Below are 21,120 nucleotides of genomic sequence, written 5' to 3'. Positions count from 1 at the left end.
TATATATTTTTTGAGATGGAGTCTTGCTCTGTCGCCCAGGCTGGGGTGCAGTGGTGTGATCTTGGCTCACCGCAACCTCTGCCTCCCAGGTTGAAGCAATTATCCTGCCTAAACCTCCCAAGTAGCTGACATTACAGGTGCCCGCCACCACGCCCAGCTAATTTTTGTATTTTTAGTAGAGATGGAGTTTCACCATGTTGGCCAGGCTGGAGCTGGTTGGGGAGCTTTTTACACACACACATGCACACACACACACACACTTCTCAGTAGGGGTGGAAGCATGTGTGTGCAGGTATTTCAAAAAGTTCATCAAATGATTCTCTGCCCACACATACTCCCTAGTGGCCCCAGGGCTATAGGCTTTAGAGATACTAGACAAGAAAGCGTAAGCTGAAAGTTCTGTTTTAGGAGAATGACAAAAATGAAAGATTCAACTGGGGAGAAACCAGACAGAGAACACCTTATGAAGAGGCTATTGCAATAGTGCAAACGAGGAATGATGCAGATCTGTGCTTCAGTGCTAGCTGTGGAGACAGAGATCTGTCAGTTGGGTTTATGTAATGAAATGGAGCTTACCTTCTGAACTGAGCTTCTTAACTCAACATTGATGATAATTCCTAATGTCCACAGTAAAGAATACATTTCTAGGTCTGCAACAAAATTGTTGCATGTTCTTGCCTTCTAAAATTAGCAAGTGTCCCCACCACGAGACAGCATAACCATTCCTTTCCTGGCGGCCCATGCCCTTTCCCTGAGGCAGTTAGTTCCACAAAGAAGTGACAATGCCTTTGTCAATGGCCTCACCTGCCCCATCCCTCAGCTCCCTCATTTTCTCTGAAAGGTACTTGGAACACAGATTTAAAGCCACTCATTTGGCGGGGCACGGTGGCTCACACCTGTAATCCCAGCACTTTGGGAGGCCGAAGCAGGTGGATCACTTGAGGTCAGGAGTTTGAGACCAGCCTGGCCAATATGACGAAACCCTATCTCTACTAAAAATACAAAAAATCAGCCGGGAGTGGTGGCAGACGCCTATAATCCCAGCTACTTGGGAGGCCGAGGCAGGAGAATTGCTTGAACCCGGGAGGTAGAGGTTGCAGTGAGCCAAGATCGCGCCATTGCACTCCAGCCTGGGCGACAGAGCAAGACTGTCTCAAAAAACAAACAAACAAACAAAACACCACTCATTTAGACAGGAGTGCCAAATAGGTGCTTCTTCCCCCATCTTGGCCCAACTTCCTGCCTGCCTGTAGCCCAGAAGTTGTACCTGGGCAGAAGCATGGCAGAACACTCTGCTGGGATCCCTCTGGCCACAGCCACTCACAGAGAGTGGTCACGTGACATGGGGAGGATTCAAAACCAGCAACCAGAGTGGTCCCAGCTCCTTCAAGCTCAAGGATCTAGGGGATCCTGATGAGTCTCCAGAGAAGAGCGCAGGAGAGGAGGATGGAGGGAGGTGGCCTGCTGGCCTGGGGGTGTTCTCTTCTGCCTCACTGTCAGCCTTCTGCTTCAAGGTAAGATAGGACAAGCACAGAGGAAGATGGGGATATTGTTTAGGGCAACATCCGGGAAACTTCTCATTCTCCAGAGCTGCAGAAAATTCAAAACAGACAGGTTAAAATTCTCTGTAGGATCCATGTTTTGGCTTCCTCTTAGTTGCAGATGAAACGCCGATTTCACTGGTCAGTACGTACAGCCCCGCTCTCATTTGCCTGCAAACTGTCTGTCTCTCCATTTTCCTACCACTCCAATTCCACTCTTACATAACGGCCAACTCTTCCTTTCTACCAAGCTATCGTTACTAGAACATAGCTCAGGTCCTGTTGACAATAATTTAACTCCTTTCTGGTGTTGCTTGGGAAGATCTTGTGGAGGAGGCGATGTGCAGCGAAAGAACATTCACTTCCCCCGGGATGTGCTTCTCTGTAGTTTGGAGATGAACCTTATGAATCACCTGGTATGGAAAGATAGTGGAAGAGGCATGGGAAAGGACTTTCTGGGCTATAGTTACAGGAATAACCAGGGGTGGGGTGTGGGTGAGGTGGAGAGAAGGGCGTTTCACTTCATTGTGTGGCTCCACCAACCACATGGTGGATGGATGGTCCAAGAGATTTTTGCAAGATGGTGGTGATGAAAATGGCGCCCACAGATCTTAGAGGAATTTGAAAGGGGCAGTAAGTACCACACATAGGAAGTAGTCAATAAACTCACATTGAATACAACAGTCCTTTATTCCCTATATATTTTATGTCACACGCATGTTTATTTCTCTCTAAATTTTCCTTTCAGACGTCAGGAAAACCTCAGAAGAAGAGAGGAAAATGGAGGAAAAGCATATTAGGAAAATTTTTTTCAGTGGCTACAAGGAAGAATCACAATAGAGCCAGAGGGTACAAAAGGAAGGTCAGATAAAGGCCAAAGCCTTAGGGTTGTATGGAGGGAATAGGACTCCCTGGAGGGGCTCTCCGCATGGAAATTTACGTAGGTTTATATGGGAGCAAAAACACAGGAAGAAAGGCCTGGGCTCTGACTCAGCTCACCACTTCAACTTCCACCATTTGCCTACCAGCCCAGCCCACTCTCCCACTTCTGGCAAGAAGGGAATCTTGGCCCAGGAAGGAGGGGCTCACACGCCTCTCCCAGAGTTCACATTGTTTTTCTCTGCAGAGAGGCTCTCAGGCCCCAGCCCTGGTACCTCTCTCACCTAGCAAACACAGAAGGTCTCAGCTCTCTACAGGAGAGACAAATACTTTTACCATTAATTGCTCAGGCTTTTACCAGCATGGGGTGGACCCTGCTGCCTTCCGGGCCATATTTAACCAGAAGGCCTTCTGTCCGGTCATCAACTCCAGCCTCCCCGCTCATGTCAACATCTCCTTCACCCTGTCTGCCATACTGGAAGTGGTGAGACCTGATCCCTGCATCCTTTCCATGGCTTCTAATAAGGAACAAACACTCCTTTTTTGTTGCTGTTTTTTGTTTTTGAGACAGAGTCTCACTCTGTCGGCCAGGCTGGAGTGCAGTGGCACGATCTCGGCTCACTGCAACCTTTGCCTCCTGGGATCAAGCAATTCTCCTGCCTCAGCCTCCCGAGTAGCTGGGAATACAGGCATGTGCCAACACACCCGGCTAATTTTTGTATTTTTAGTAGAGACGGGGTTTCACCATTTTGGCCAGCCAGTTTCGGACTCCCGACCTCAGGTAATCCACCTGCCTCAGCCTCCCAAAGTGCTGGATTACAGACGTGAGCCACCGCGACCAGCCGGAACAAAAACTCTTTACATGGTCAACCCAACATTGCCCTGGTTCAGTGATGAGCAATGAATCCCCTGAAAGAATTTTGTGCAAGTTAGATGCTCATCCTGTGTCACGGGGAAACATGAACAGGAATGCTGCAGTAATATTTCTGTAGGGAACATTTATCCTTGAGTCCTGCCCTTGTGGAAATATTCTACAAAAAAACGCATTCCCAATGAGCTCCCGTACTGTTTTTTCACCTACATTTTCCATGCAACCTGTATTTTTCTGACCTACCCTTCTTTTGTGACTTGTGATTGAAAAGGTGAACTGTCACTTGGGACCACTTAGGAAACAATGGTGGGAGGTAGATTAGGTCCTGGTTTCATGCCATGAATGATCCTGCATGGGAATTTTATTTATTTATTTATTTATGGACAGAGTGCACAACTTTAGCTGCTGTTGTCATTTCTGTGGTTAAATATGGTATGTGAGTGAGATTCAGTTTCCTTCTCTCTTTCTCCTACCCTTTTTTTTCTGGCTTTGCTTGCAAAATCATGTTTATTGAAATTGACAGTGCCTGAGGGCATAAATAAATACAACCAGAATGGGGCCAGTGTTGACAACAAATAGCTTCCTAGGCTGCCAATCAACTTTGAAAGACATAGATATAAAACACAGGGAGAAGGAGGGCATTTAGTTGGAAGTCCCAAAGTAAGCTTCAGGGCCCAGATGTAACCAGCGTCCAGCTTAAGATTTCCCTAAAGTGGGAGGTGAAAGGCCAACAAGATTTTGTTAGCTAGAAAAGGGGAGACAGTTATCACCAAGGAGAGAAAAGAAATCAGAATTCAAAAGGATATGAGGGGCTGGGCACAGTGGTTTATACCTATAATACTAGCACTTTGGGAGGCTGAGGTGGGAGGATCACTCAAAGCCAGGAGTTTGAGTCCAGCCTGGGCAACACAGCAAGATCCTATCTCTATAAAAAAATTAAAAATTAACTGAGTGTGGTGGTACATGCCTGTAGTCCCAGCGACTCAGGAGGCTGAGGTGGGAGGATTGCTTGAGACCAGGAGGCTGCAGTGAGTCATAATTATGGCACTGCCCTCCATCCTGAGCAATAGAGTGAGACCCTGTCTCTAAAAACTTTTTTAAAAAGGCCGGGCACCATGGCTCATGCCTGTAATCCCAGCACTTTGGGAGGCCGAGGTGGGTGGATCACGAGGTCAGGAGATCGAGACCATCCTGGCAAACACGGTGAAACGCTGTCTCCATTAAAAATACAAAAAAATAGCCAGGCATGGTGGCGGGCGCCTGTAGTCCCAGCTACTCAGGAGGCTGAGGCAGGAGAATAGCGTGAACCCGGGAGGCGGAACTTACAGTGAGCTGAGATCGCGCCACTGCACTGTAGCCTGGGCGACAGAGCGAGACTCTGTCTCAAAAAAAAAATTTAAAAAAAAAAAGGAAATGAGGTGGAGTCATGGCTAAAGTGCAGCAAAAAAGAGAACAAAAAAATTTTTTTTAAGGAAATGAGGTCAAAAAAGCAACATGCATAACAATATGCCTAGTATGATTCTATCTATGTAAATAAAATGAGTGCTGAACCAGGCGTGGTGGCACACTCCTGTAATCCCAGCTACTTGAGAGGCTGAGACAGGAGAATCGCTTGAACCTGGGAGGCAGAGGGTGCAGTGAGCCAAGATCGCGCCACTGCACTCCAGCCTGGGGCGACAGAGTGAGGCTCCATCTCAAAAAAAAAAAAAAAAAAAAAAAGTGTTGGAATATATATTATTATTATTTGTTGGATGATACACAAGAAAATGTTAATAATGAGACTGAGGTGGGATAGGGAGTGAATTCGGGTGAATTGAGGAGGGAGAACGTCGCTTTATATATTATACCATTGTGGAATGGTTAAAGTTTCATCATATGCCCATAGTACCTACATTTAGAAAAAAATACATATGTATGTATTTGTAAAGGAATGGAAGAGCAGGAGATGCTGACATAAGCCAGTTCCGGACTTCAACCATACCACATCCTTCTGTGCCCTGTGCTCTAGATCTGGGAAAACCCACTCAGCAGCTGGGACCCAGAAGAATATGGTGATATCAATAAACTCACTGTGACAGCTGAGAACCCGTGGTTCCCAGACATCTTCATCATGGAATTGCAGGAGGGCTAGGGAAGCTGGAGGGAAGCCCTGTCTGCAAGGAACAGGCCAGGACAATGCAGGGCAAACTCATTCAGTGCAGCCACTAAACACTTACTTCAGAGGGAAGCAAGATCACAGCTGATTAGCTTCTCCCCTAGAAACAAGAAAATGGCGGGCAGAAAAGATGGTGGCAGGTGAATTACTTGAGCCCAGGAGTTTGAGACCAGCAAAACCCTGGTCTCTACAAAAAATACAAAAATCAGCCAGGCGTGGTAGTGCACACCTGTAATGCCAGCTACTCAGGAGGCTGAGATGGGAGGATCACTTGAGCCCAGGAGTTTGAGGCAACAGTCAGCTCTGATTGTGTCACTGCACTACAGTCTGGGTGACAGAGCACAATCCTGTCTCAAAAAAAAAGGTAAATCCAGTTTTTTAAATACATTAAAAGAACAGTAGGGTATTTGTGTAGATAGTGAGGTGGGAGTTGAACTTAGGAGTGACGGCAGCAGTGTCCTGTCTGGAGCACCACTGCCATCACGCCGACTGTAGCAGGGAGGCACAGCCGGGCTGCACACTCCACTGAGCAGGCACTGAGCACACTCCACTGCACACTCCACTGAGCACTCACTGCTCTGAGTGCGTGCACACCCAACCAGGCTCTGACAGCACCCGGGTTCAGCCTCGACTTTGCTTCGAGATCGGAGCAGGCACCGACGGCAGGGAGAAGCCAGGCAGTGAAAGCAGGCATTTCCAAGCCTGCAAGAGCAGGGAGTGGGGCCTTCCTGGGCCTCCAAGAGTACAGGCATACCTGGGTCTGCACGCACTCAGAGCAGTGCTGACACACCAACCCCCTGCCACCTTGGCCCCCTCCAGACTTTGGGTACCAAGGAGCACAGGAGGGAAGCTGAGGGGGGCACTGAGGGCATCTCGGTGCTGGCCTGCAGGCACTCCTTGGCACCTACAGCCTGGGCACCATGAACAGCAGTGAGAGGCAGACAGGTTCCTGGGCGGAAGGGGGCGGGTTCCTCATGAGGCCCCACCTTCAGGCCAGGGAGTGCCTGAAGGCTGAGGATCAGGCTGCAAGTTCCACATACTGGAGTGAGAACTTGTGGTGCTTTTTCCAGGCCTGCCCTTGGCCGCCCATGGACCAATCGGCATGCACTTCCTCACCTCTAAGGCCCACGAAAGCCCCAGGCTCAGCCAGAGCTGAGCAGACATCCGAATGACCGGCTGCAGAGAGGAACTACTCACTCCAGGGCCTCCTCTCTGCTGAGAGGTGCAGACGGCAGGAAGACCAGCTGCAGAGAGGAGCTATTCACCCCAGGGCCTCCTCTGAGCTATTCTGTCACTCAATAAATCTCCTCTTCATCTTGCTTACCCTCTGCTTGTCTGCTTACCTCATTCTTCCAGGACACAGGACAATAACTCAGGACCTGCCCAATGGCAGGACTGAAACACAGCCCTTGCTCACCAAGTTGTGGCTGACGAGGAGAGAAGAGCTGCGGCCCTTCGGGAAGCCCAGACCCGGGAGCTCCCAAAGCCAGGGCTGTGACTCCCTCTTTGAGGCCCTGCAGTCCCTGGAATCTCCAAGCTTCCAGGTGTTATTGTGTTCCCCCGGCGGCAGTCATGGAAGCTGCTCACGGTGTGCCTGGTCCAGCCGCAGCCTTGCAGACAGCCAGCAGCCATGTCAGCACCTGGAGCTGCCCACTGCAGCAGCTGGTGTGCCTGACTGTGCACAGGGGCCAGACTCCACACTCACTCACTCACACACTCCTCGCCACTCCATACCTGGCTTGCCCTTGGAGGGGTGGGATCCAGGCTGGTAGCATGAGCCAGGTGCAGCCGGTCAAGCCGAGTGGGCAGAATGAGCCTAGTGGACCCAAGCAAAACTCAGACAAAGGCACCACTGGCCACAGAGGTTTCCGGCCAGAAAAGTGACACCCTAAAGATCCTGCAACAGAAAGGAGTGAGACACTGAGACACCCCAGAATAGAAAGGAGGCAAATAAGCAGCAAGGAAGTCATTATATTGGGCAATCTGGAAAAGGTAGCTGAATTAGTTTTCTAATTCATCACACCTGCATGAGCAGGTGCCAGGCAGATGTGTGTTAAATAAATGTTTGTCTCTCCTGCAGGGGATAACATGGGCATGGACAAGGAAGTATAGGAAATAGGTACTTCAAGTGACACTGTCCAAACACAGTGGAAGTGGGAGCTCCTGGGCATCAACAAGGCCACCCTGAAGATATCTGTGGGTTCCAGTCTTTTTGACCAAATCATGTTATCTGTGAACCTAGAGAATCTGGCATAGCTGTACCCCTCACTACCACCTCCTCCCTCACCAGACCCATCTGAGTCCAACAGGCAGATCCTCTTACTTCTTACCCCAAGACCAGATGGCCCTTGGGCACCATAGCCCTCGGAGCCTTCCTCTCTCCCAAGTCCCTCAAAGCAACACCCCTTTTGAAAGCTGCCAGCTCTGACCTAGGGTTTGTTTGGAGGTACGGGGGCATCTTGTTAGTCACATAAAAACTGCTTCTCTTTCAGCCCCAGAGAGAGCCCTTGCTGGTGTGAGGACACCAAAGAAGGATGGGGCTGGAACCAGCATTTGGGCCCCCTTTAGGGCTGGGTTCACCAGTTCTCTGCTCATTCCTCCTCACCGGGTGGCCATTAGGTGCAGGCCCAGCCTCTGTGTGATAAACTTTCTAGTGCACAGTGGCTTTCTTTTAATTTATTTATCTATATATTTTTTAGAGACAGGGTCTCACTCTATCGCCCAGGCTGGAGTGCATTGGCACAATCACTACTCACTGAAACATCGAACTCCTAGCCTCAAGAGATCCTTCCACATCGGCCTCCCAAAGTGCTGGGATTACAGGCCTAAGCCACCACGCCTGGCCCCCAGGGGCTTTCTGCTTGCCATCGATGCCCTCAGCTTCTACCTACCAGCAGAAAGTGCGAATCGTGCCCCATTCGAGGCCACCATTCAGCTGGGCTGTAGCGTCTTCCTGCGCATGGTGAATACACTACTCCCCGCTAGTGTCACCCATCATCAGTACAGCTCCTCCCACAGCTGGAAAATGGAAAAAGAAAAAGAAGTCTTTTCTTTTAGGGCTGCTGGGGCTCCTGAGGCAGAAAGGAGAAAAAGAGCATCTCAGAAAGGGCCCTCTGTGTGAAATAGGGAAAAGGGTGGCTTAGTCGTGGTACCTGTAGACCTGCCTCAAGCCTGCTTCTTATCCCCACCCAAGGTGTCTACTTCGCCTCTCCCTGATGGTGGGCAACCTGCTGGAGACCGTCTTCATTACCTACCTGCTGCATGTGGCCACCACCCAGCCCCCACCCCTGCCTCGGTGGCTCCACTCCCTGCTGCTCCACTGCACCAGCCCAGGGAGATGCTGTCCCACGGTGCCCCAGAAGGGAAATAAGAGCTTGGGTCTCACCCCCACCCACCTGCCTGGTAAGGGAAGTCAGCACTGCCCACACTTGCCCTTCACACTGGGCCCCACACTCCTCTAATCCTGTCCCCTTCCCACTTCATGACTGAGCCTCTGTCCTCTCCATAGGCCCAAAGGAGTTGGGGGAGTTAGCAGGGAAGGAGTTGAGACCCAGAGAGACCAAGCTAGATGGGGGCTCAGGATGGACAAAGGCCCAGCTGGTGGAGCTGTGGGTGCAGTTCAGCCACGCGATGGACACCCTGCTCTTCTGCCTCTGGAACACCTAGGACTTGAGTTCTGAATGTGAGTGAGCAGCAGGGTTCAGCTTCCCTTGGCCTCAGCAGACCGTGCCAGGCGCTGCTTCTCTGCTGCAGTCTGCAGACCCAGCCCCAACCATGCCATGATCCCTGCTCCAGCCCTCCCTGTGGTTAAATAGAACCACTGCTAACACTCCCAGAAACGATAATGTATTTCCAAAATAGAATAAATTCAGAATATACATGTTTATGTTAGAAATATAATTTAATGCGGGGCGCAGTGGCTCACGCCTGTAATCCCAGCACTTTGGGAGGCTGAGGCGGGTGGATCATGAGATCGAGACCATCCTGGCTAACATGGTGAAACCCTGTCTCTACTAAAAATACAAAAACAAAGGCCGGGCGCGGTGGCTCACGTCTGTAATCCCAGCACTTTGGGAGGCCGAGGCGGGTGGATCATGAGGTCAGGAGTTCGAGACCATCCTGGCTAACATGGTGAAACCCCGTCTCTACTAAAATTACAAAAAATTAGCCGGGCGTGGTGGCGTGCGCCTGTAGTCCCAGCTACTTGAGAAGCTGAGGCAGGAGAATGGCGTGAACCCGGGAGGCGGAGCGGAGCTTGCAGTGAGCAGAGATTGTGCCACTGCACTCCAGCCTGGGCGACAGAGCGAGACTCTGTCTCAAAAAAAAAAAAAAAAAAAAAAATAGCCGGGCGTGGTGTTGGGCACCTGTAGTCCCAGCTACTCGGGAGGCTGAGGCAGGAGAATGGCATGAACCCAGGAGGTGGAGCTGGCAGTGAGCCAAGATCATGCCACTGCACTCCAGCCTAGGTGACAGAGCGAAACTCCATCTCAAAAAAGAAATATAATTTAATAGAAAAGAAACACTTTATCATAAGTGACTGCAAATATGTACCAGAAAAGTAACTCATGTTATTGGTATGGAGGGAAAGGATTTGTTTTTTGGTTTTTGTTTTTTGTTTTTTTTTTTTTTTGAGACGGAGTCTCGCTCTGCCACCCAGGCTGGAGTGCAGTGGCCGGATCTCATCTCACTGCAAGCTCCGCCTCCCGGGTTCACGCCATTCTCCTGCCTCAGCCTCCCGAGTAGCTGGGACTACAGGCACCTGCCACCTCGCCCGGCTAGTTTTTTGTATTTTTTTAGTAGAGACGGGGTTTCACCGTGTCAGCCAGGATGGTCTCAATCTCCTGACCTCGTGATCCGCCCATCTCGGCCTCCCAAAGTGCTGGGATTACAGGCTTGAGCCACCGCGCCCGGCCAGGATTTGTTTTTTTAAACATAGGCTAACATATGTCATTCTCTTTTAATAAATATTTATTGAGCCGGGCGCAGTGGCTCACACCTGTGGTCCCAGCACTTCGGGAAGCCAAGGCAGGAGAATCACCTGAGGTCAGGAGTTCGAGTCCAGCCTGGTCAACATGGCAAAACCCTGTTTCTACTAAAAAATACAAAAATTAGCAGGGCGTGGTGGCACACACCTGTAGTCCCAGCTACTCAGGAAGCTGAGGCACAAGGATCGCTTGAACCCAGGAGATGGAGGTTGCAGTAAGCTGAGATTGCACCATTGTACTCTTGCCTTTTGAGACTCCATCTCAAAAAAATAACAACAATAATAATATTTATTGAGCACCTATTATGTGCTAGACACTGTTCTGGGTGCTGAGGATACAGCAATGAACCAAACTGAGAGAAATCCCATCCTCATAAAGCTCACACCGTAGGGAGAGAGAAGAGACTGACAATAAAAAGATAAATGAATGAAACATCAGTAAAAGGAGAATGGGAAATGGGGGAGGGGTTACCAGTATAGGTTGAGTTGGCAGGGCAGAGCTCCTGATAACTCCTGCCTGCCTGGCTTCAGGCATTATTTCACAACATCCTGAGGAGGTAGAAATTACTTTACAAGAGGCTCAGAGGCTATGTAACTTACCTAAAGTCATGCAGCCTTTTTTTTTTTTTTTTTTTTTTTTGAGATGGAGTCTAGCTCAGCCGCCCATGCTTGAGTGCAGTGGTTCGATCTCAGCTCACTGCAACCACTGTCTCCCGAGTTCAAGTGTTTCTCCCTTCTCAGCCTCCTGAGTAGCTGGGATTATAGGTACCCACCATCATGCCTGGCTAATTTTTTTATTTTAGTAGAGAGAGGGGTTTCACTATGTTGGCCAGGCTGGTCTCGAACTCCTGACCTCAGGTGATCTGCCCACCTCGGCCTCCCCAGCATGCAATTGTTTTAAGGCTTCGGTTTTTGTAGTTCTTTCTTAGGGTGAGACTTCAGCTATGCATTTAACAAATATTTATTGGGCACAGCTGATAGATAGTAAGACCAAATGTCCTTGGCTAAACCCTGTTCAAAACCCTGTTCATGAATCAAACACAAGCTCTGTCCTCAAAGAGCTTCTAGCCCAGCAGAAGAAATGAAATATGTGTGTTAAATAATTTCAATTAGATGTAGAACATGTTTTTAACGTTTTGCTGAGTGCCATTAAAGATAAACTACTATAAAGTTCAGGGGAGAAAGAATGCTTTAGTTGGAGCAATGGTTCTTAATCCTGGCTGCATATTAGAATCATCTGAGGAGCTTTTAAAATAATCCTATTGCCTAGGTGTTACCCCAGTCCAACTAAGGCAGAACCTTTGACGTGAGCCCCAGCCTTGGTTTGTTTGAAAGCGTCCTTAGAGATCCTCATGTCTGCTTGCAGGCAAGGGTGTCATGACTTTGACAGAGGCTACAGGATCTTAGTAGAATGTCAGATTTCAATCCTGAGGACACTCAAGTAATGTGCAAATTTTAGTTTACAAATGCATCATCTTAGCAACCCTGAATTAGCAGGTTATCAGGAAAGGTCCCTAGTGATATGTAAAATCAAAGACCTGAAAAAAAAAGGGTTTGGATTTGCCAGTCCTTTAGGAGGCCCTCACCACCCCGCTGTGGGGACCTTACCAAGACCCCTCTGAGGTCATTGGTGACCTTGGGGTATACGCAAAAACGCATGCTGTGTGTAGGATACCTAAACTACCCATATTTTCCTGACTAAAATTTGGACACATTGTCAGATTCCTTTTTTTGATTTGTAAAATAATTTACATGAACAACTTTATAAAAATCTACAGATAAAATTGCATTCAGACTTAGTGAATTGCCTTCATTAAAAAAAGGTTACATGAAAAGAAATATAAAAGTTTCAGAGAAAACAAAGATTACATGATAACTAATATGCAGCTATGATTTTCCTCATTGACGTACTGCTGAAGTTGGCAAGTTGATAAAATGTTACTCCATTTATCCCTGTTGAGCAAGAACTCTGCTTAAGTGTTAAGGGGTCTGGTGCGTAGCAGAGGCATGTGGCTTCTGCAGGTTTTCATGAAAGGTTGTTAATTTAGGCCTTCTCTTGGAGTGGACACAGAAAGTTATTTTAATAATAATAGCCAACATTTACTGAATGCTTTCTTTTTTTTTTTTTTTTTTTTTTTTTTTTTTGAGACAGAGTCTCGCTCTGTCGCCCAGGCTGGAGTGCAGTGGCCGGATCTCGGCTCACTGCAAGCTCCGCCTCCCGGGTTCACGCCATTCTCCTGCCTCAGCCTCCCAAGTAGCTGGGACTACAGGCGCCCGCCACCTCGCCCGGCTAGTTTTACTGAATGCTTTCTATGTGCCAAGCTCATCACATTTCATTACTCATTTGAAACTTACAACAATTCTGTGGGGTAAGTACTGATATTATTTCCACTTAGCAGGTAAAAACACCAAAGTAGAAAAGAATAACACCCTTCGCCAGATCACACAGCAAGTAAGTGGTCAAACTGGGATTTGGACTCAAATTTGTCAAACTCTCAGTATCCTATTTTAACACATCCAGGCCATTGCCAAGGAGTGCAGAAATTATATAATTCTTTCTTTTTTTTTGAGACTGAGTCTTGCTCTGTAGCCCAGGCTGGAGCACACTGGCATGATCTCAGCTCACTGCAACCTCCGCCTCCCGGGTTCAAGCAATTCTCCTGCCTCAGCCTCCTGAGTAGCTGGGATTACAGGCACGTGCCGCCATTCCCAGCTAATTTTTGTATTTTTAGTAGAGACCGGGTTTCACCATGCTGGCCAGGCTGGTCTCGAACTCCTTACCTAATGATCTGCCCCCTATGGCCTCCCAAAGTGCTGGGATTACAGGCATGAGCCACTGTGCCCCCCAGAAATTATATAATTCTTAACCATGAAAAACTAAACATTAGACTCTGAATTCAGAATGATCCCACCAAAGAAGTCCTATCTCACTCTACCTGATAACTCTTAACCTCAGAGTGTCAGTCTCCACTGTGGCCGCCTTTGGACTGACCAATCTTCCCCAGCTCTCAGAATTTCCTTGCCTCTCACAGCTTGTTCACATGCACTAATGAATGGATGTATAACTGGTGAGTTCTGAACAGACTCTCTGGATTGTACTGATAAAAGGTAATTTTCAGAAAAGGGCAAAATCATTACTCTCATATGAATGTAAAAAGGAGTATGTGTTAAAGAATTGGTTAAACTAAGATGATATGAGATCGTCAGGCAGATGTTATAAAAGGCTCAAAGGAAACATCAAGAATCATCAATGTATATACAATAAAGATAGGAAATTGCAAATGGAGACAAAACTGGTTTTTCCAAGGGGGACTGGGGAGAAAGTAAATTGGAAGTCTATAGGACAAGATAGAGTTTGCATATTGACAATGTCCAACTTTACCTGAGTCCTGTGTTCCCAGAAAACAGCAATGGTTAAGAAATCCCCCAACCCTTTTGTGCTCTGGGAAATGGCTTACTACAAAGAACCACTCTTTCCCATATAAGTTAGACAAGACTCTGTCCATTCTTCCTCACGGTTCCCATAGGACTCACAGGTGACTCCCTTGTCCTGTGATAAGGCCAAACACAGCCTTTTCCCATTTTGCCTGAACCTGCCAACAAGACCAGACACAGACCCTCCAACTCCCCATTCTTTGTCACATGAATGATTAGCTGAGATTAGGATGACTCATCCCCTGAAACAAGTTAGACATAGAGGTAAATATTTCCTGTTCAGCTAACTGGCCAAGACTTCCTCTGATTGCAAGACAACCCCAACAGTAAATCACCCCACCAATAACTTGTCTGCTCCTCCGTATAAAAATCTAAGACAAGGCCGGGCGTGGTGGCTCACACCTGTAATCCCAGCACTTTGGGAGGCTGAGGTGGGCGGATCACGAGAGGTCAGGAGATCGAGGCCATCCTGGCTAACACTGTGAAACCCCATCTCTACTAAAAAATACAAAATAAAATTAGCCGGGCGTGGTGGCAGACGCCTGTAGTCCCAGCTACTCGGGAGGCTGAGGCAGGAGAATGCCGTGAACCCGGGAGGCGGAGCTTGCAGTGAGCCGAGATCATGCCACGGCACTCCAGCCTGGGCGACAGAGTGAGACTCTGTCTCAAAAAAAAAAAAAAAAAAAAATCTAAGACAAAACCACCCTGTCAAGATACCCTAACCTTCAGATCTGGGTAACCTTTGTATTGCAATAGCCTGAATAAAATTAGTCTTCTTGGCCAGGTGCGGTGGCTCATGCCTGGAATCCCGCACTTTGGGAGGCCAAGGCAGGTGGATCGTGAGGTCAAGAGATCAAGACCATCTTGGCCAACATGGTGAAACCATGTCTCTACTAAAAATACAAACAATTAGCTGGGCGTGGTGGCGCATGCCTGTAGTCTTAGCTACACAAGAGGCTAAGGCAGGAGAATCGCTTAAACCCAGGAGGCAGAGGTTGCGGTGAGCCGAGATCGCACCACTGCACTCCAGCCTGGTGACAGAGCGAGACTCCGTCTCAAAAAAAAAAAAAAAATTAGTCTTCTTATTGGTTGGTTTGTGTCTTCTACAAAATTCATCAATTGCCTGCAATTTAAAAAGAGCTGCAAAATAGCTCCAAGACAGTAAACAGGGCTAGAATCCAACAGCTGGAATAGTTGCTATGGTCAATGCATAGTTTCTCATGGAAGTACAAAATTTTTTTCTATAGTCTTCTCCCTTTTCTATAATCTCCTTCCTAACCTCAAGGGAAGATTATACTTTTTTTTTTTGAAGACTAGTCAAGTGTAGTAGGCAGAAGGAGGGAAGGAGTAGAACAAGGAATTCCATCTGTAACTGACTATGAACCATCAATTGAGATAATTCACTACCTTCAGGCCAGCCAGGAAAATTATTCTTTTTTCTTTTCTTTTTTTATTTTGTTTTGTTTTGAGATGGAGTCTCACTCTGTCACCCAGGCTGGAGTGCAATGGTGCAATCTCGGCTCACTGCAACCTCCGCCTCCCGCTTCTAACCGATTCTCTTGCCTCAGCCTCCCAAGTAGCTGGGATTACAGGTGTGCACCACCATGCCCGGCTAATTTTTGTAGTTTTAGTAGAGATGAGGCTTCACCATGTTGGCCAGGCTGGTCTTGAACTCCTGACCTCAAGTGATCCACCCACCTTGGCCTCCCAAAGTAATGGGATTACAAGCATCAGTGACCACACCCAGCCTTTTCTTCTTAAGAGACAGAATCTCACTCAGTCATCCAGACTGGAGTGTAGAGACACGATTGTAGCTCACTACAACCTCAAACTCCTGGGCTCAAGTGATCCTCTCACTTTAACTCCCAAGAACCTGAGACTAAAAGTGTGTGCCAATATATCCAGTGAATTTGTTGTATTTATTTATTTTGAGATGGGGCCTTGCTATATTGTCCAAGCTGGTACTGAACTCCATGATCCTCTCACCTCAGCCTCCTGAGTAGCTGGGATTACAAGCACATGTCACTGTGCCTGGCAGGAAGATTCTTTTTGGTCACAAAATGAGACTGGTCTCATTATTTGGCTTCAGTATTTACATGGGTACAACAAGAGTGGTAAACTACCATTTAGGCCTTCTTAAGTTTACTTTGCTAAAAGTTTTCAAAAAATCTCAAATTTGACTTTCAAAAGCCTCTTGAAGCCAGCTAGCCACACCAAGAACTCAACAGCAGATTTCACCTGAAGAACCCCTAAATTTGAGTAAATTCGTCTCTTCTTGAGGTCCTCAAAATACCCTAGGGTTCTTGGGCCTACTTGGACTTGTAAGACTGGCAATGCTATAAGCCAGATACTAGGCCAGTTTTCATGGAAGGGGTTTGTAAGCATTGGCTCCACAAAGTCAACCTTAGTTCTTTAGAAATGTCTAACCATATTTGATTAAATGAGCATCTTTCTAAAATATGATACTCCGGACAAGGCCTTGATTGCATAATCAACATTTCCAATTCCATCCTGGTAAAAAGGAAGACAGAGTCATCAAACCTATGCCAATAACTACATTAGCATGAAAATACAATAATTACATTGTCATGAAATTAAGAATATTTTATAAGAGTTTGCGAATTCTGTAGCAGTCAGGTAGGGAGAAAAAAGATATCATTTACAAATGTTTCATTTCAGTGTAAAAAACAGAGTCTTTTAAAATAGCAGAGTTATAATTACCAAATTGTTGACTTATAAATAGCTTAAGAGGAAAGCAAATGGGCTTCCTTAAATATCTGGAAAAATAGAATATTACAACAGTGGCCGGGCATGGTGGCTCAGGCCTGTAATCCTAGCACTTTTGGGAGACCGTGGTGGGTGGATCACTTGAGGTCAGGAGTCCGAGACCAGCCTGGCCAACATGGTAAAACCCTGTCTCTACTAAAAACACAAAAATTAGCCGGGCATGGTGGTGCACTACTTGTAATCCCAGCTACTTGGGAGGCTGAGGCAGGAGAATGGCTTGAACCTGGGAGGCAGAGGTTGTAGTGAGCCGAGATCACACCACTGCACTCCAGCCTGGAGGACAGAGCAAGACTCTGTCTCAAAAAAAAAAAAAAAAAAGAAAGAAAGAAAGAAAAAAGAAAAAATGTTACCACATCAACAGTATTTCAAATGAAAACTGCAAGTGTCCCTTCTTAGTTCATTTGGTCCTAGATAATTAATTATTATTTGACTAGATCTTGGGTTAACAGTCTCATGAAATCCATTGGCTTCTCAACTAGAGTTCTAGAAATCCTGACTCAGTCCACTAGTATGATCTCAAAGCTGTTTAAGTGTTGCCATCAGGTACTATGCCCAAAGTATCCAGCATAGTCCTTTCCCACAGGATTTTGTGATAATCCTTTATTGAAGACAGACCACTCTGACCTGTAGCTGATTGTTGAGCTTTCAGGGAAGCATGTACTCTCATTAAATTAAAAACTATCTGTAGATAACAAAAGACTTAAAATGATTATGATTAGTTTACTAACTTATTACTGATAATTTTAAAACATGAAAGATCCGATGAGAGTTCATTACAAGAATTGCATAGCTGACAAGGAAATTTGGTTGTTTCTGTGAAATGCAAAACAAGATAATAAAGTCAATCCAACAAGAGCTTTTGGGCTGGGCGCAGTGGCTCAAGCTTGTAATCCCAGCACTTTGGGAGACTGAGGTGGGAGGATCACTTGATGTCAGGAGTTCAAGACCAGCCTGGTCAACACGGTAAAACCTCATCTCTACTAAAAATACAAAAATTAGCCAGGCATGATGGTGCACACCTGTAATGCCAGCTACTCGGGAGGCTAAGGCAAGAGAATCTCTTGATCACAGGAGGCGAAGTTTGCAGTGAGCCAAGATCACACCACTGCCCTCCAGCCTGGGCAACAGAGAGAATCTCCAAAAAAAAAAAGCTTTTGACAAATAATTATAAATGTGACAATTAACTAGATTTTCAAAAAGACAGTGAACATTACATCTAATTTATAAAAAAGGGATGAACATAATCTTTACAGAGAAAAAAATGAAGGTATAACATACAATAATCCTGACTTAATATGTCATATTATAAGAAGTAGACCAGGGGTATTCAGGAGTCTTTGAATGGCTATTCTTTTTTTTTTTTTTTTTTTTTTTTTTTTTTGAGACGGAGTCTCGCTCTGCCGCCCAGGCTGGAGTGCAGTGGCCGGATCTCAGCTCACTGCAAGCTCCGCCTCCCGGGTTCACGCCATTCTCCTGCCTCAGCCTCCGGAGTAGCTGGGACTACAGGCGCCCGCCACCTCGCCCGGCTAGTTTTTTGTATTTTTTAGTAGAGACGGGGTTTCACCGTGTCAGCCAGGATGGTCTCGATCTCCTGACCTCGTGATCCGCCCGTCTCGGCCTCCCAAAGTGCTGGGATTACAGGCTTGAGCCACTGAATGGCTATTCTTAGGCACACATTTTTAAAAATCATATATCATGAACTTGCTAAGTTTATAGCAAGAACATACAAAGAACATATTGAGAACATCAAGAGATTCAGTAAGTCTGAATTTCTGAGTATCTGTATATTAATAAAACTAAATAAATAAGTTATCTGAATCCCTAGTTGAAACCTACTGGCCTAGAAGATGCTAGATTCAAATTGAAGAAGTAAAAAAGGTGACCATGTTAACATTAAAAAGAAATTAAATGTAACAGAAGGCTCCAATCACATGGCCAGAGTTCTGCTGCCTTCTCCTGGAGGCCAATACCCAATTAAGTTCTAGTCCAAAGGAAAGAGATTTTGGACATAGATTCACACAGAACCTCTAGACTTTCTTTTTCTTTTTCTTCCTTTCTTTTACTTTTTTTTTTTAACGGTTTTTAAAAACTTTTTTGAGAAGGAGTCTTGCTCTGTTGCCCAGGCTGGAGTGCAGTGGCGCAATCTCAGCTCACTGCAACCTCCACCTCCTGGGTTCAAGCAATTCTCCCTGCTCCAGCCTCCCAAGTAGTTGGAATTACAGGCATGCACCACCAGGCCTGGCTAACTTTTGTATTTTTAGCAGAGATGGGGTTTCCCCATGTTGGCCAGGATGGTCTGGAACTCCTGACCTCAAGTGATCCACCCACCTCAGCCTCCCAACGTACTGGGATTACAGGTGTGAGCCACCGTGCCCAGCCAAATTATTTAAAATTTACATAAGTGTTATGAAGCTTGTACAAAGAGCTCCTGTGTACACTTCACCCAGATTTTCCAAATGTGGATATTTCTTTTTTTTTTTTTTAAGATGGAGTCTTGCTCTTGTCGCCTAGGCTGGTGTGCAGTGGCCCTATTTCAGCTCACTGCAATCTCTTCCTCCCAGATTCAAGAGATTCTCCTGCCTCGGTGTCTTAAGTAGCTGGGATTACAGGTGCCCACCACCATTCCTGGCTAATTTTTTGTATTTTTAGTAGAGATGAGGTTTCACCATGTTGGCCAGGCTGGTCTTGAACTCCTGACCTTAGGTGATCCACCCCGTTGGCCTCCCAAAGTGCTGGGATTACAGGCATGAGCCACCACGCCAGGCCAATTGTGAATATTTCTAAATCGTTGAGAGTTCATAATTGATGACCCATTAACCCTAACTACTTCAGTGTATATTTCCTAAAAGCTAGGACACTCTCCTGTATAACCACAGTACACCATCAAAGTCAGAAAATTAGTATCAATACAATGTATTGTATTGTCTAACTTATAAGCCCTATTTGAACTTTGCCAGTTCTTCCAATAATGTCTTTTTTTTTTTTTTTTTTTTTTTTTTGAGACAGTCTCACTCTGTTGCCCAGGCCAGAGTGCAGTGGCACGATCTTGGCTCATTGCAACCTCCACCCCCTGGGTTCAAGTGATTCTCCTGCCTCAGCCTCTTGAGTAGCTGGGACTATAGGAGTGTGTAACCACACCCAGCTAATTTTTGTATTTTTAGTAGAAACAGCATTTTGCCATGTTGGCCAGGCTGGTCTCAAACTCCTGACCTCAAGTGATCTGCCTGCCTTAGCCTTCCAAAGTGCTGGGATTACAGATGTAAGTCACCACGCCCAGCCTCCAATAATGTCTTTTATAGGTGTAGGACCCAATCCAGAAATACACACTGCATTTAGCTGTTACATCTCTTCAGTCTGTCAATCCAGAACACTGCCTCAGTCTTTTCTTGTCTTTCATCATCTGGACATTTTGAAGAGTATAGTTAGTTATTTTGTAGTTATTTTGTCCCTCAATTTGGGTTTGCCTAATTGAACTTCTTCAACTACTCATGACTTATGCATCTTTAGTAGGAATACCCTAGAAGTGGTGCCGAGTTCTTCTTAGTGCATCATAGAAAGTACACAATGTCAATTTGTCATTTTACTGATGAAAACTGTTATCACTCAGTTAAAAAGATGTCTGCCAGATTTCTCCACTGTAAAGCTAATTAGTAAGTATGGCATATAGGTAATTTTTTTGTGGAGCGCTACTTTGAGACTATATAATTATTGCATTCGTCATCATGGGTTTGAACTGCAAGGATCCACTTATCTTCAGATTTTCTTCTGCCTCTGATACGCTGAGGCAGCAAGACCAACCTCTTCTCCTCAGCCTACTTACATGAAGATGAAAAGGATGAAGAACTTTATGATGATCTACTTCCATTTAATTAATAGTAAGTATATTTTCTCTGCCTTACGATTCTCTTAATAACATTGTCTTTACTCCAGTTTACTTTATCATAAGAATACAGCATATAATACATATAATATACAAAATATGTGTTAATCAATTGTTCATGCTATCAGTAAGGCTTCTGGACAACAGTAGGCTATTAGTAGTTAAATTTTAGGGGAGTCAAAAGTTATACATAGATTTTGACTGTGCGGGGTGTTGGTGTTCCTAAACCCCAGTAGTGTTCAAGGATCAACTGTACATTTGTTGAAAGATTGTAATAGATGATTTCAAAATTATCTAAAGATATGGATTCTCGGCCGGGCGCGGTGGCTCAAGCCTGTAATCCCAGCACTTTGGGAGGCCGAGGCGGGTGGATCACGAGGTCAGAAGATTGAGACCATCCTGGCTAACATGGTGAAACCCCGTCTCTACTAAAAATACAAAAAACTAGCCGGGCGTGGTGGCGGGCGCCTGTAGTCCCAGCTACTCGGAGGCTGAGGCAGGAGAATGGCGTGAACCTGGGAGGCGGAGCTTGCAGTGAGCCGAGATCGCGCCACTGCACTCCAGCCTGGGTGACACAGCGCGAGACTC

General features: G+C 46.3%; 1 pseudogene; it reads left to right on the top strand.

Moving 5' to 3' along the window:
- Positions 1-782: 782 nt before the first annotated feature.
- On the top strand, positions 783-9,112 carry LOC112619359 (annotated as a pseudogene).
- Positions 9,113-21,120: the final 12,008 nt, after the last annotated feature.

This window comes from Theropithecus gelada, chromosome 2 (assembly GCF_003255815.1).
Source record: "Theropithecus gelada isolate Dixy chromosome 2, Tgel_1.0, whole genome shotgun sequence".
Classification (NCBI taxonomy): Eukaryota; Metazoa; Chordata; class Mammalia; order Primates; family Cercopithecidae; genus Theropithecus; species Theropithecus gelada.
The sequence above is the reverse complement of the archived record's forward strand: the minus strand, read 5'-3'. Positions and strand labels throughout refer to the sequence as shown.